The 14,607-nt window shown below is 43.3% G+C and overlaps 1 long non-coding RNA gene across 1 annotated transcript; it reads left to right on the top strand.

Annotated features, from left to right (window-relative positions):
• Window positions 1–2,812: 2,812 nt before the first annotated feature.
• LOC134380696 (uncharacterized) lies at window positions 2,813–10,532 on the top strand. The gene is made up of 2 exons (XR_010023905.1): window positions 2,813–3,048; window positions 8,345–10,532. It is a non-coding gene; the product is annotated as an uncharacterized LOC134380696 (long non-coding RNA).
• The last annotated feature ends 4,075 nt before the right edge of the window (window positions 10,533–14,607 follow it).

The raw sequence follows: 14,607 nt of genomic DNA, 5'->3' as shown, positions 1-14,607 counted from the left end.
CACATGGTGTTAGGTCTGCAGACTCACAGAATGCCAGAGCTGGGAAGGCTTGGGAGCCCCCACCCTGATTTCAAAGCATGTATAGAAAATTCTGGGAGCCCAGGAGAAGATCTATCACAGGGGTGGAGTCACCACACTGCTTTGGCTAGAGCCGTGCTGAGAGGAAATGTGGGGTCAGAGTTACAGCAGAGAAACCCCAACAGTGCCATTTCTAGAGGAGCCATGAGAGCGGGACCACCATGGAGACCCCCAGACCTGTGGAGCTACCAGAGTGGAACACCAGCCTGGGAGAGCAGAAGTGTGGCCTGAGACCAGGAAAGGCATAGGAGCAGAGCTGCCTGAGGACTTGGAGATCCAGCCCCCACACCAGCATGCAGAGGACATCAAACATGGAGTAAAGGTACCTGATTTGCCAGCATGAGATTTAATGCCTGCCCTGCTGGGTTTTGGACTTGTCTGGGACCTGTTACACCTTTCTTTTTGCCTATTTCTCCCTTTTGGAATGGGAATATGGACCCTATGCTTGTCCCACCCTTGTATCTTGGAAGTAGATAACATATTGATTGCAAGGTGGGACTTTGAACTTTGGACTTTTGAGTTGAAACAAGTTAAGACTTTGGGGATGAAATGAATGTATTTGCATGGGAAAAGGACATGCATTTTGGGGGATCAGGGGCAGAATGTAGTGGATTGAATTTGTCCCCCCAAAACTCATTGAAGCTTGACTTTTGTCCCTAAGTTTTATGTACTAGAAACTTAGCCCCCATTGTGACTGTTAAAAAAGTGGGAAATCCTATTATGGTGGTTAAAAGATGGAGCTTTGAAGAAGTGATTAGACTGTAGGACCATGCAGTAGTGAATGGATTAAAAATAGTGGTCAGGGGTGTGGCTCTGAGGGCTTAAAAGAGGAGGAGAGTCTGTCCCTCTGCTCTCTCTGCTCCACCATTTTCACATGGGATACCCGTGCCATCACTGTCACCACCACCAAGATCTTCACCAGCTGTGTTCCCTGGACTTTGGACTCCCTAGCCTCAGAAACTGTAAGCAATAAATTTTATTTTCTTTATAAATCACCCAGTTTCAGGTATTTTGTTACAAGCAACAGAAACGGACTAATACAATGAAGAATAAGAGACACACTAGAAAGTTTAATAACCCAACGTATACATCTATATTTATATCTATATCCATATATAAGCATACAGGTATATACATACACATGCATGTACATGATGTACATATACATATACGTATATATCTGGTATTATGTATAATATGAATTTATTGACAACCATCTAACTTCATTTTACAGATTACACTGAACAACTTGTGGTTCTTTCTCAAATTTTTTTTTTTTTTTGCTTTCAAGCAAGTCCAAGTTGCATTTAACAGAAGAGCAGTTCCTACTCCCCCTTCTGTCCTGACTCTCTCCAGGGCTGCCCCGGATGCCAGCTGAAGTGAGTCGGCACTGTCCTCCGGGAGGTCACAGCAGACAGCCCTCTTGCATGGGGTCAGAGTAGGTGGGGAAAGCTCTAGTCATACTGTGGGATGGAAAGAAAAGACTGGAAGACGTAGTGGAATCAGCAGGCTCTGGGAGTCAGATCGATGTAGTTTAAGGTTCTGGCTCTGCCAGCTGGTCAGTAAATGGCCTGGGAGAATAATTTGATCTCACTTGTAAAATGAGGGATAAAAATGAATACTTCTGAGGGGTAGCATGAGACTCAAGGAGGTATCAGACAGCACACACCCAGCCACCACTGGGCCTGGCGTGGAGGATGGCCCTTGCTACTCATGGCCTTTGGAGGGTGGGGACATCTGCCTTGGTCTTTCATTATTGGGAGGCTTTGTGCTGTGAGTTGACAGAAGGTGGCAGAGAGTAGCAGAAATGGTTTACTACTCACTTTGTGCCCTTGTGTCCCTTGACCAGGATTGGTTATAAATTCATTTACAGGAAATTTCCAAGACCCTGCTAGACACATTCCACCTTCCCTGCATCCTTCTTATTTCAAGTCTTTTGTGATCTTGCAACTGCCCCACAACCCAAAAAGCTTGACTCTTTATTTAGTCCAATTACACAGTATGCTTTCTTTCCTCTCCTTTTTGGGGCCAGGCCAATTGCATGAATAAATTTCTAGAATTCCTTAAAGGAAAATACCACCCTTTCTTTCCAATTGGCATTGGACTGGTTTAGAATGATGATCCTTACTAGAAAGCTTCTGTCATCTTTCTTCTTGTCTCCTTTCCCCACCCTCACTGATATCCTCAACAGCTGGTCAGTTTCCTTAGTATTTATGGTTTCTGAATGCTGGGGACAGTGCTCAAAATTTCCCTGGTGATTCAGATGCAAAAATTAGGGCAGCCACTCTTCTGGTATAAAAACACAGACCCTACCCTGTCCCATCCTCTCCTCTCCCTGGTTCACTCATTTGCTGCCTGTCCCTGCCAGCACCCCCCTTGCCATCTGAAGCATCCTGTGCACCCACAAGGCCACAGATCTTGAGAGTGAGGTAAACCAATTGTGGGGACCTGTGCAGGCCTGACTAGCTTGCGGGGTGCTAAAGAGGGCCTTGAAAAGGGTCCTTCTTGTATGTCCTGTAAGTATGTAAGGAGATCTGGAATAATGGTGTCCTTGCTAAGGGTCATGCACAGGTCAGAGTATGCGTGTTTCTTGCCTGGGAAAATATCTTAAGATTAGATCTGGTATTTGCTATAAACATCATGTTCCTCAGATGTTTATGAGCCATTGACGTGAGAGCAGGGAACAAGGAAATACCAAGGCCATCTGTATTGTTTTTGAAAAAGCTTGTTTGTTACATTCCTTCACGTAGACTTCAGCCAGTAGGATATAAATAAGATTGTAACCTGAATAAACTTGCTAGTGAGCAGCATCCCTGCTCTTAGCCCCCTCGATCCCCGCTTTTCTTTGTCTTTATTTCTCAGCAGTCTTCTACTTTCGGGTTACTTTCGATCTCGTCGGAGCCGGCCTCCGACAAGTGGCGCCCGAACAGGGACCTGAAAATACTGAGGACCGCCCAAACCACTAGGGAGGTAAGTGCGCACGATTAATTTCAGCTTGTGGTTTCGGTATTGTGATTGCAATCGGGGGATTTTCATTATGGGGCAATCTAGTAGCTCTGAGTTATTTATCCAAGTTTTGCATAGTTCTCTTAGCTTGAGAGATGTCAAAGTTGAAGTTAAGCAACTGTCTAAATTCATTACTTTTATAAAACAAGTTTGCCCCTGGTTTCCTGACTCTGGTACAATTAATATTGAAACTTGGAGGAAAGTTGGTGAACGTATCCAAGGGCATTATCAGGCTCATGGGCCGGAAGCTGTTCCAATTGATGCTTTTGCATTATGGTCTCTAATTAAAGATTGTTTAGTTACTGAAAGTGAGGCAGACAGATGGAGGCGTGCTGCGCGGAGCTCTATCAGACGCTCCCACTCTTCCGCTGACTTGGCCCCTCCATCGTGTCCATTACCCCCGCCGCCTGGAATGCCCCCTCCCCTGTCTGGCGGAGGGCCGCCAGGGTATGAGGAGCCCATGCAGCCTTCTGCTCCTCTACTCCCTGACATGTCGGAGGACCCCCCTAAGGAAGCCTTACATAAAATATGCCAGACTCAAACCTATCAAGAATTTTTAGAAGCTTTACATGATGTTCCCCTTCAGGAGCCAGTGCTTACTGATCTAGAAGCTTCGGCTCCTAAGGGTGAGGAGCAACTTTCTCCTCGGGAATGGGAAGATCTTGAAGAACAGGCTGCCCGTTACCATCATGATGAGGGAATTTTTGCGGCCATGGAAGGCGGAGGTACTATCAATTTTCTTAAAGATTTACGGCAAGAGATTCAGGCAATTGCTGAGTGTGTTAAGGGACTAAAAAAAGAGCCAACCGAAACTGAAAGATCCGAGCCTCGCTTGTTAACTAGAATTCCATTAGTGGCTCCGGCTTTGGATAGCCAAGGGAATGAGATCCGTACCCTCAGGACTTCCCCTCGGCTTTCTACATTAGATGATGTTATTTCTCCCTTACAACTGGCTCTTCGAGCTGCAATTAAAGAAGGAGAAAACCTAGAGGGGTATCGCCCTCCATTAGGTGCTTTTCCTGTGGTAGAACAAAGAGATCAACATGGCAACATATGCCGTATTCATGAACCCCTTCCTTATAAACAACTGAAGGAATTAAAAATGGCATGCGCCCAATACGGACCCACTGCCCCATTTACTGATGCTGTGTTAGATTCTGTTGCTGCTTATGCCTTGCCTCCTGCTGACTGGAAGAGCATCTGTAGAGCATGCCTCTCTGGGGGAGATTTTCTTCTATGGAAATCTGAATATTCAGAATTATGCGCACAGCAGCATGAGGATAATAGAAGAAACAATGTTGCTATTACCTTTGAGATGCTCACTGGGTCAGGAATGTATGCAGAATTAAGAAATCAGCTGGACTTCCAGCCTCTAGTTTATGATCAGATTCGCAATCTTTCTCTTCAGGCCTGGAAAAAACTTCCTAAAACAGGAGTTAGGAAAGAGGAACTTTCTAAGATACCACAAGGGCCAGACGAACCTTTCCAGGATTTCGTGGCCCGTCTCCTCCAAGCTGCTACTCGCCTTGTGCCTGATCCCGATGCTGGGACTATTTTGGTTAGACAACTTGCCTTTGAAAATGCTAATAGCGTCTGTCAGTCGGCTATCCGACCATGGAAATCAAAGGCTACCATTAATGATATGGTTAAACTTTGTGCCGATATTGGCACTGGATATGTCCAAGGGTTATCTCTAGCAGCAGCCATGAAAGGGGTACCATTACAGGAATTTCTTGCGCGACAACAGAAGGGGAGAAGAAAAGGAAATAACGTCCAAGGAAAAAGAAGGGTTGCAGGGCCACCAGGGAGTTGTTTTCAATGCGGGCAAATGGGACATCATGTCAGACAATGCCCTAAAAATGTTCCCCCAGGTGGGCCTGCTAATAAACCGCCTCCAACTCAGATTTGCCCTAAATGTAGACGAGGCTATCATTGGGCCAGTGAATGTAGATCTAAAACTGATATCGATGGGCAACCCATTGAGAAGCAGGGAAACTGCCAAAGGGGCCAGCCCCGGGCCCCGAAAAAAGTGTACGGGGCTTTCCAACCTCCTCCCGACGAACAATCCTCTCCCTCGCTAGAGCAACCCCTGGAAGCGCAGGACTGGACCTCCCCAATTCTCGACATGTTGTCTTAACTCCTGAAATGGGTATACAACTGTTGAATACTGATACTTATGGACCTTTACCGTCACAAACCTGGGGATTATTATTAGGCCGCAGTAGTGTTACTCTAAAGGGATTGACCATCTACCCTGGTGTTATTGATTCTGATTACACTGGAGAAATTAAAATTATGGCCTCAACACGAGAAAAGATTATTGATTTGCCTGCTGGCACACGAATAGCCCAATTACTTGTTCTACCTTATCATGATTTAAATCTTCCAGCCATTTCAACTCAGTCCCGGGAAAATCATGGTTTCGGATCCTCTGATACATATTGGGTACAATCTATAAAGAGTCAGAGGCCTGAATTGTCCTTACTTATCAATCAAATTTAAGGGATTATTGGACACAGGAGCTGATGTTTCGGTTATAGCTTACGAACATTGGCCCAAAAATTGGCCTTTGCAAGAAACTTTCACTTCCCTACAGGGGATCGGCCAAACTCAGACGCCCTTGCAGAGTGCTGCATTATTAGAATGGGCGAACTCCCAGGGCCAATCAGGAACATTCCAACCTTATGTAGTGAAAGGACTCCCAGTTAACTTATGGGGGCGAGATATTATGAGTTCTATAAACCTTTATATTGGAGGCCCTGGGTCTGAGGACCCTTTTTTCTAGGGGCCATATCCAGTCCTGTCCCGCACGCTGATCCCATAATGTGGAGATCCAACGACCCTGTGTGGGTGGATCAATGGCCCTTAACTCATGAGAAATTGTCAGCGGCTCAACAACTGGTACAGGAACAGTTGCTCGCTGATCATATTGAACCTTCCACTTCTCCTTGGAATTCTCCTATTTTTGTAATCAAAAAGAAATCAGGACAATGGCGACTACTGCAAGATTTGAGAAAGGTAAATGAAACCATGCATACCATGGGAGCCTTACAACCCGGATTGCCGTCTCCTATGGCCATTCCACAAGACACTTACAAACTTATCATTGACTTAAAAGATTGTTTTTATACTATAAAATTACATCCTAAGGACAAAAAACGTTTTGCGTTTAGTGTCCCGTCCATCAATCTTAAGGAACCCATGAAACGATATCAATGGAAGGTGCTTCCTCAAGGCATGGCTAATAGTCCTACTTTATGCCAAAAGTTTGTTGCCATGGCCTTGGAACCTATCCGCCAAAAATTCCCTGAAATTTATATGATCCATTATATGGATGACATTTTATTGGCTCATAGTTCTCATTATCACTTAATGACTGTATTCGGGAAATTAAATCAAGCTTTAGCCAAATTTGGATTAATTATTGCTACAAATAAAGTTCAACAACATGAACCTTTTACTTATTTAGGATTCACCCTTTACCCAAAGGAATTTAAACCACAAAAAATTCAAATACGTCAAGACCATTTAAAAACCCTAAATGATTTCCAAAAACTCCTAGGTGATATTAATTGGATTCGGCCTTCTTTACAAATTACTACACATCAATTAAAACCTCTGTTTGAAATTTTACAGGGTCCCTTGGATCCTAATTCTCCCCGCCAGTTGACTCCTCAAGGGAAGCTGGCTTTACAAACTGTTGAACAAGCTATTTCTAATGCTCGTTTGAAGTACTGTGATTACTCCTTACCTTGGAGCCTTCTTATTCTTGCTACTCCCCATACCCCTACTGGGGTCTTATATCAAAATGGAATCCTATATTGGATCCATGGCCAAATGACCCCCTCACGCGCCCTCGCCTCATACTTCTCATTAGTGGCTCTTCGAATTCGCTAAGGGCGTAAAACCAGTATTTTGTATCTTGGTGCAGAACCTCATTCTATCACCATTCCTTATACTGCAGATCAATTAACTTGGCTCCTTAATACCACTGAGGACTTTCCACTAGCCTTTGCTAATTATTCTGGCCAGATTTGTCATCATTTGCCACTTCTCCAATTCATGCAACGTACTCCCTTTATAATTCCCAAGATTGTTCAATCTCAACCCCTGACTGATGCTCTCATGGTGTTTACTGATGGCTCTTCTAATGGTTTAGCTGCCGCCGTCATCGATGGCCAATGTTACACCTGGCCTACTACTTTCACCTCAGCCCAGCAAACAGAATTATATGCTGTCCTAAAGGTTTTTATAATGTGCTCTGATCCTTTTAACTTATATTCTGACAGCCAATATGTAGTACACGCTCTTCAATTCCTTGAATGTGTTCCCATGATTAAAAAGGGAAATGATACAATTTTTGCTCTCTTTACACAAATTCAAGATCTTTTGCACCAAAGACATCATGGGTGCTACATAGGACACCTTCGTGGACATTCTAATTTACCCGGACCTCTTAGTGCAGGAAATCACACTGCTGACCTCCTCACCCGTCAGTCTTACGCTTTCCTTACTGCTGTTGAAGAGGCACAACAATCCCATCTGTTACACCATCAGTCAGCGCGAGCTCTTCGTTTGCAATTTAAACTCTCCCAAGAAGCAGCCCGCGCTATTGTCAGGAATTGTGCACGATGTTCTGCCCTCTTGCCGGCCCCCCATTATGGGGTAAACCCCCGAGGTCTTCGTCCTAATGATTTGTGGCAAATGGATGTTACCCATATGCCTGAATTCAACAGGCTCAAATATGTCCATGTCACTATTGATACCTATTCCCATTTTCTATGGGCTACCTGTGCCACATCTGAAAATAGTCGAGCTGCCCAAGCTCATTTGTTGTCCTGTTTTGCGGTTATGGGCATACCAAAACATCTTAAAACTGACAATGGTCCTGCCTACACTAGCCGATCTTTTTCACGGTTTTGCTCCCAGTTTCATATCGCCCTTAAAACGGGCATCCCGTATAACCCTCAGGGACAAGGAATTGTTGAACGTGCACATTTGACACTCAAAAATCAGATTTATAAAATAAAAAAGGGGGAGTTGGACTACAAGTCTCCCCATTCTCCTCTTGCTCATGCTATCTATATTCTAAATTTTTTACAACCTGATGCAGAAGGACGCTCTGCAGCAGAAAAATTTTGGAATCCAAAAGCCACCTCTCATCCTCTAGTCACATGGAGGGACCCTCTTACTGGGACCGTCCATGGACCTGATCCAGTATTAATGTGGGGGAGAGGTTATGTTTGTGTTTTTCCCACAGACGCTGATAGCCCTCGCTGGTTACCGGAGCGGTGTGTCCGCCATGCCCAAAAGTCGGGTGGCTCGACTATGCAGGAAAATGATGAGGCTGACGATAACGCCTGGCGCAGGAATGAGTTTGATCGGAAGACCCTCACACTGCATTCCCTGGCGCACCTCTGCTCCATATTTTGGATCATCTTTTTTCCTTTTGTGCCAGTGTCGGGAGACAACTATTGGGCTTATGTCCCTAACCCACCTTTGCTGCATCCGGTCACCTGGGAGGATGATCGTGTTCCAATATATACCAACAACACTCAGGTGATGGGGTTGCAGTCTGCAGCCCATATATGGCCAACAACCGCCTTTAACTTTACCTTTTCAGGACTGAGTAAACATCTCCCCATTTGTTTTACTCGAAGAAATGACTCTGTTCACTGTGTGCCGGTGAGACGTGTTACTGAATTGGATGGAACTGACTATACAAAACCTGGCAATCATTGGGTCATGGAACTTGTATACCCTCAATTTAACTGTACACTGAAAGGACCTGGGCCCCCGCCTCAGCGATATCCTCCGTGTACTCCTAAGGTCCCTAACAATAATTATGGTATAAATTGGAGAACATGTTATGCTAATGTCACAGTTTGTAATAATGTGATTTGTGATCGGGCTGAATTTATGGACAAACCTTGTATGCCAACAAAGATGGTTGCTGGACTTTGGACTGGAAATAATCGGACTTGGCAGCCCGACCTTTGGAAATTGGTTGCCAGCCTTGATTATGTCACTATTCATAAAACCAATGTTACTGTGAGCCCGACTGTTCATTATATTAGTGGCTTAATTTCTTCATGAAATGTTTCTATATATGCTTGTGTACCTAACCCCTATGCCTTGGTTGTGGGAACATTGAATATTTCTAAGGATAATAGCACCGGTATTTTCAATATCTCCTGCTTTAACTGTAATCTCACTAATTGTATTAATAATACCCAACAGGATGTACTAATTACCGTCCAACCCTCGTTTGTATTTCTGCCTGTTAACATATCTGAAGAATGGTATGATAACCGTGCGTTGGCTCTTTTGAAAAAAGTACAAAACCAATTGAGCCGTAGGAAGAGATTTGTGGGTTTGCTTATTGCTGGTATTACTGCTTTAGTTACTTTAATTGCTACTGCTACCGCTTCTGCTGTCTCTTTGTCTACAAGTATTCAAACCGCTGATTTTGTTAATGAATTATCCTATAATGTTAGTCATGCTTTAGCTACCCAAGAAGATTGGGATAAAAAAATTGAACAACGCGTTAATGCATTGTATGATGTGGTACAAATTATAGGAAAAGAGGTAGTTAGTCTTGAGACGCGAGTTTCCTTGCGTTGCCATAGTTCTTTCAAATACATTTGTGTAACCCCCTATAAATATAACTCCACTGTGTATAATTGGACCCAAATCCAAAATCATTTAAATGGCATTTGGCATGATACTAACACTTCGTTAGATTTACGGAAGCTGCATTTAGAAATTAAAGCAATGCTTGATAATCCTGGACTTGATATCGATATCGCTAAGGAAGCTCAACATTTTATTCAAAATCTCAAAATGCAGTTCCCAATTTTGCAACAGTTAAGCACTCATCTGATATACTTAGAAATATTGGCTCTTGGTGTAATCCTTATATCTCTTGCTCTCATCACTGGCTGTAAAATTGTCTTGACACATTTTATGAAATTATTTGTTGCTGTTAAAAAATTACAATTATACCAAGAAAAAGACAAAGATTATATGCATTTTTAAAATAAAAAAGGGGGAATTGTGGGGACCTGTGCAGGCCTGACTAGCTTGCGGGGTGCTAAAGAGGGCCTTGAAAAGGGTCCTTCTTGTATGTCCTGTAAGTATGTAAGGAGATCTGGAATAATGGTGTCCTTGCTAAGGGTCATGCACAGGTCAGAGTATGCGTGTTTCTTGCCTGGGAAAATATCTTAAGATTAGATCTGGTATTTGCTATAAACGTCATGTTCCTCAGATGTTTATGAGCCATTGACGTGAGAGCAGGGAACAAGGAAATTCCAAGGCCATCTGTATTGTTTTTAAAAAAGCTTGTTTGTTACATTCCTTCACGTAGACTTCAGCCAGTAGGATATAAATAAGATTGTAACCTGAATAAACTTGCTAGTGAGCAGCATCCCTGCTCTTAGCCCCCTCGATCCCTGCTTTTCTTTGTCTTTATTTCTCAGCGGTCTTCTACTTTCGGGTTACTTTCGATCTCGTCGGAGCCGGCCTCCGACACCAATGACACTAGATGTCCCTAAGTGTGGAGGTGCCTAGCCACCAGTGTGGCCGAGAGGAGAGCCTCCACCCTGGCACCAGGGTTTTGAGCACCGTCCTGGACTATCTCTGAACAGGGTCTCATTGTGAGAGGGAAACAAGAATTCACTCACCTAAGCAGAGATCAGTGGCCGATGTTGGATGCAGGAATTGCGATGGAGTATGGTGGCGAAAAGCGGCTGGCTGGAGTCTCAGGACAGGATAGGAGAGGCAGAGCAGAAGAGAGAGACATCTCTACCCATTTGGGAGCTGATTACTGGGGTGAGCAATCCTGTACCGAGGTGTAGCCTCGGCCAATGGCCTGCAGTTGCCATCAGTTATGCCATCTACTCATGGGAGGATGAGAGAGATGAGAGGTAGATAAGAGAGAGAGAAGAGGAGAAGAGAAGAGAGGGTTTGAGGGGAGGCAGGGGTGGGGAAGAGCAAAAGAGTGCCTCACCAGGTTCGTGGTGGCCAGGGTGGCTGGGGTGTCTGGGAGTCAAATACCCCAGCCCCACATTGGGTGCCAATAAATGTTAGGTTCAGCAAGATGGAGAAAAGGGAGAGATACTTGAGCCATGCACTATTCAGCCAAGAAGCTTTATTCCACCAGCATAGAGGGGAGACTGAATCGGATCAGCTCCTGCCCCCATACAGACTCAAAAAGGTTTGAATTAGAGGAAGGGGGTTGGGTGGTCATTTTGCATAAGAAAGTGTTTTGCACAAATTCCGGTTTTTCTCAGAAAGCAAGGGGTAGGGGGTTGGAAGGTGATTAACATGAGATAGGGAGGGGCAAGAGGGAAGAAGGTGGAAAGTTGCTTATCATGGTTGTGCTGATGTTAAGCCAGCCATGAGGCCTAATACTACATAGTAGCAATGAGCAAACTGAAAATGAAATTAAGAAAATAATTCTGTCAAGAAATATAAACTGAAAATGAAATTAAGAGAACAAGTCTATCAGGAGATGCTGTTGTGAATAGTATCAACAAAAGAAAACATAAGTAAACGACATCATCGAATGAAACACTTTTGTGCTTCAAAGGACCCCATCAAGAGTAGAAAGACAACTCACATAATGGGAGAAAAAATTTGCAAATCACTTTTCTGATAAAGAACTTGTATCTATAGACTATGAAGAACTCCTGCAATTTGTGGGAAAGCCCCAACAGGGAGACTGGAAAAACAAATTGACCAGAAGGCTATTTCTTTGTGGAAAGAAATTTACATCTGTAAATGCAAACAGCCAGGCTTCTGACATGCTGCTCCTTTGGTTACTTACTATTGTTTCTGAGGGCAGCTGCAAAATTACCTGAACTACTTTTTAACTGCATGCAAGATGTCTCTACTTAACTTTAACTTCTGACTTCCTTCTTTCACCTGTGACACCTCCGCCCCACAGAGCTTCAAAGAAACCTGATCTCAGGCCATTGTTCTAGGGCTTCTACCTCCCCGACCTTCTCTCTGTTAGGAACACTGGTATATAAGCTTCTGTACCCTCATTGGAATTTGGGACATTACTCTCTTGTGATTCGTCTGTGCTTTGCCTTCTCCTAGCACATTTGTTATGCCTTTTCCTCATATTGATCTAAATTTGTCAGTGATTGTTATTAATGAAACTTTGGGGGTGAAGTTTTCTTTGGGACCTATAAATTCAATAATAATAAGTCACATAACCAAGCAGATGTTTTCTCAAAGAAGATATAAAAATGTCCAAAAAAGCAAAAGGAAAAAAAAAAAGTTTGACATTATTAGCCATCAGGGAAAAGCAAATCAAAATCACAATGATACCTCTTCACCCACACTAGATTGGCTGCAATCAGAGTGACAATCAACAAGTGATGGTGAGGATGTGGGAAATCAGAAGCCCCCATACACTGCTGGAGGAAGTGGAAAGTGGTGCAGCTATTTTGGAAAACTGTCTGGTGGTTCCTCAAAAGATTAGACATAAAGTTACCATCACTAAGCAGTTCCACTTTTAGGTAAAAGTGTGGGGAAAACAGGGTAATTTAGTCAGGCTCCCTGGACATTTCTTGTAAACAAGTTGTGTGTGGGTGCAGTTAGTGCGCATGTGCACCAATGTATCTTTCTAGTTAATTGCTATTGTGTATTCTGCAGTTTTTGAAGGAGGCTGGAGGCAGACCTCTAGTGTCTAACAATAGAGCATGTTTACTCCGCTGGCACCTGCTCAGTTTTCAGTTTGTCTTTGGATTTTGCCAGTAGCAGTTGAGTTTCTGAGTTTCTCTGTGGACTGCTTGGCGCATAGTGTTATGTATGTTGAATAAAGACTATTCCTTCCTCAACCAAGGCTCCAAGGACCCCCTAGCTCTAGCTCTGCAACATGCAAGAGAAAGAAATACGTATATCCACACAAAAACTTCAAGAAAAATGCTCAGAGATTACTATTCACAGTAAGCCAAAAGGTAGAAATAAGGTAAATGTTTACCGGCATATGGATGGAAAAATAAGATGTGATGATGTACAGTGGAAAATTATTTGACAATAAAAAGGAATAAAGGACTGGTACATGCTACAAAATCGATGAACCCTGAGAACACTATGCTAAGTGAAAGAAGCCAGCCACAAAATGAGACAGGATAGGGCTAGGCCTGAGAACCAAACTGACTCCATTTTTCCAGTCCTCAGTCGTGAGACCTCCAGGGCACGTGATTACCCGATGGCCCTGATAAAAGTAACTCAAAGTGTAATCACCCCAATAAAATAAGCTGAGATAAGAGGGGAACAGGTATTTACTGAGTTGCAAAACCCCTTCCCCAAGCCTTGTTAAAATATAACTGTTAGCTCTGTTTAAAACGTATCATTATCTGCTCATTCTTTCTTTTCCCTTAATTGTAAAAATTAAGTTAAAGATTATCTTTAGGACCTCTTAAGGAGTTACATGCAAGATTTTCCTGGGATCGACCTCCTTTGCGACTACTGTGAAAATACCAGAAATCCTCAAAGCAGACATCAATTGAGGAACTGCATACCTTTAAAAAAAACCCTTCTCCAATTTCCCCCAGGTGGCTAGCTCACTTCTGCAGGTGCACAAATCTTCAGTGTAACTGCTACAATGACCTTCCTAGGGTGGTGACAATGAGTAACACCACCATCTTGGACCTACTGAGTAGGCACAAGGGTTGAAGCCCTAATTGAGCAGATGCCCATGATGCAAACAGGAAGAACAGAACAGACCACCTCCAGAGGCACAGAATGATCATGCTGGCCTGCACCCTCTTGCCCTCGCCCTAGACTCTGAACAGCTCCCCTTGGGGAGCTAGCTTCCCTGCAGCTACTTCTTTTATGCATACGCCTGTTTCCTCTTTTAATGAAGTGTTTTGCTGCTGGATACATTGTTTGTTTCTATGACTTTGAGACCTGAGAGCCTAATTCTGCAACAAAAGGACAACATATTATATGATTCCATTCATTTGCAATGTCTTGAACGTGCACATCTATAGGGATGAAAAGTAGATTAGTAGTTGTCAGAGTCTGGGGAGTGGGTGGGATAGGGAGTGACTGCTAATTGGTATAGGTTTTTTTCTTCAGGCAATTAAAATATTCTAAAATTGTGGCCATGGTTGCACAACCCTAAATACACTAAAAAAACATTGAAAAGTACACTTCAAATGAATGAATTGTTTGGTATGTGGATTATTCTCAATCTCTCAAAATGTAAAAAACAAAAAACAAAATAAAATGTATGAGACACGGTTTAAGTGAATAATCAAGTACTTTGGTAAATACCAAGGTTTTCTGGATCTATTTCTCTCTAAGTTCTCTTCAGTTTGTGAGCAGTAAGGAGTATATGCTTCTAGAAACACTCTCTGCTAGAATTTCCTTCTCTTTCTTACTCTGTCACCTGCCCCCATCTTCCACCCCCTAGTTTTCTTTTATGTGGAGATTACAGTGCTTCTAGAATATGTGGCTTCACATTTTACCTAGGGGAATGGGAGTGACTGAATCTCAAAAGAGGTA

The sequence above is a fragment of the Cynocephalus volans genome, chromosome 6 (assembly GCF_027409185.1).
Source record: "Cynocephalus volans isolate mCynVol1 chromosome 6, mCynVol1.pri, whole genome shotgun sequence".
Lineage (NCBI taxonomy): Eukaryota > Metazoa > Chordata > Mammalia > Dermoptera > Cynocephalidae > Cynocephalus > Cynocephalus volans.
The sequence above is the reverse complement of the archived record's forward strand: the minus strand, read 5'-3'. Positions and strand labels throughout refer to the sequence as shown.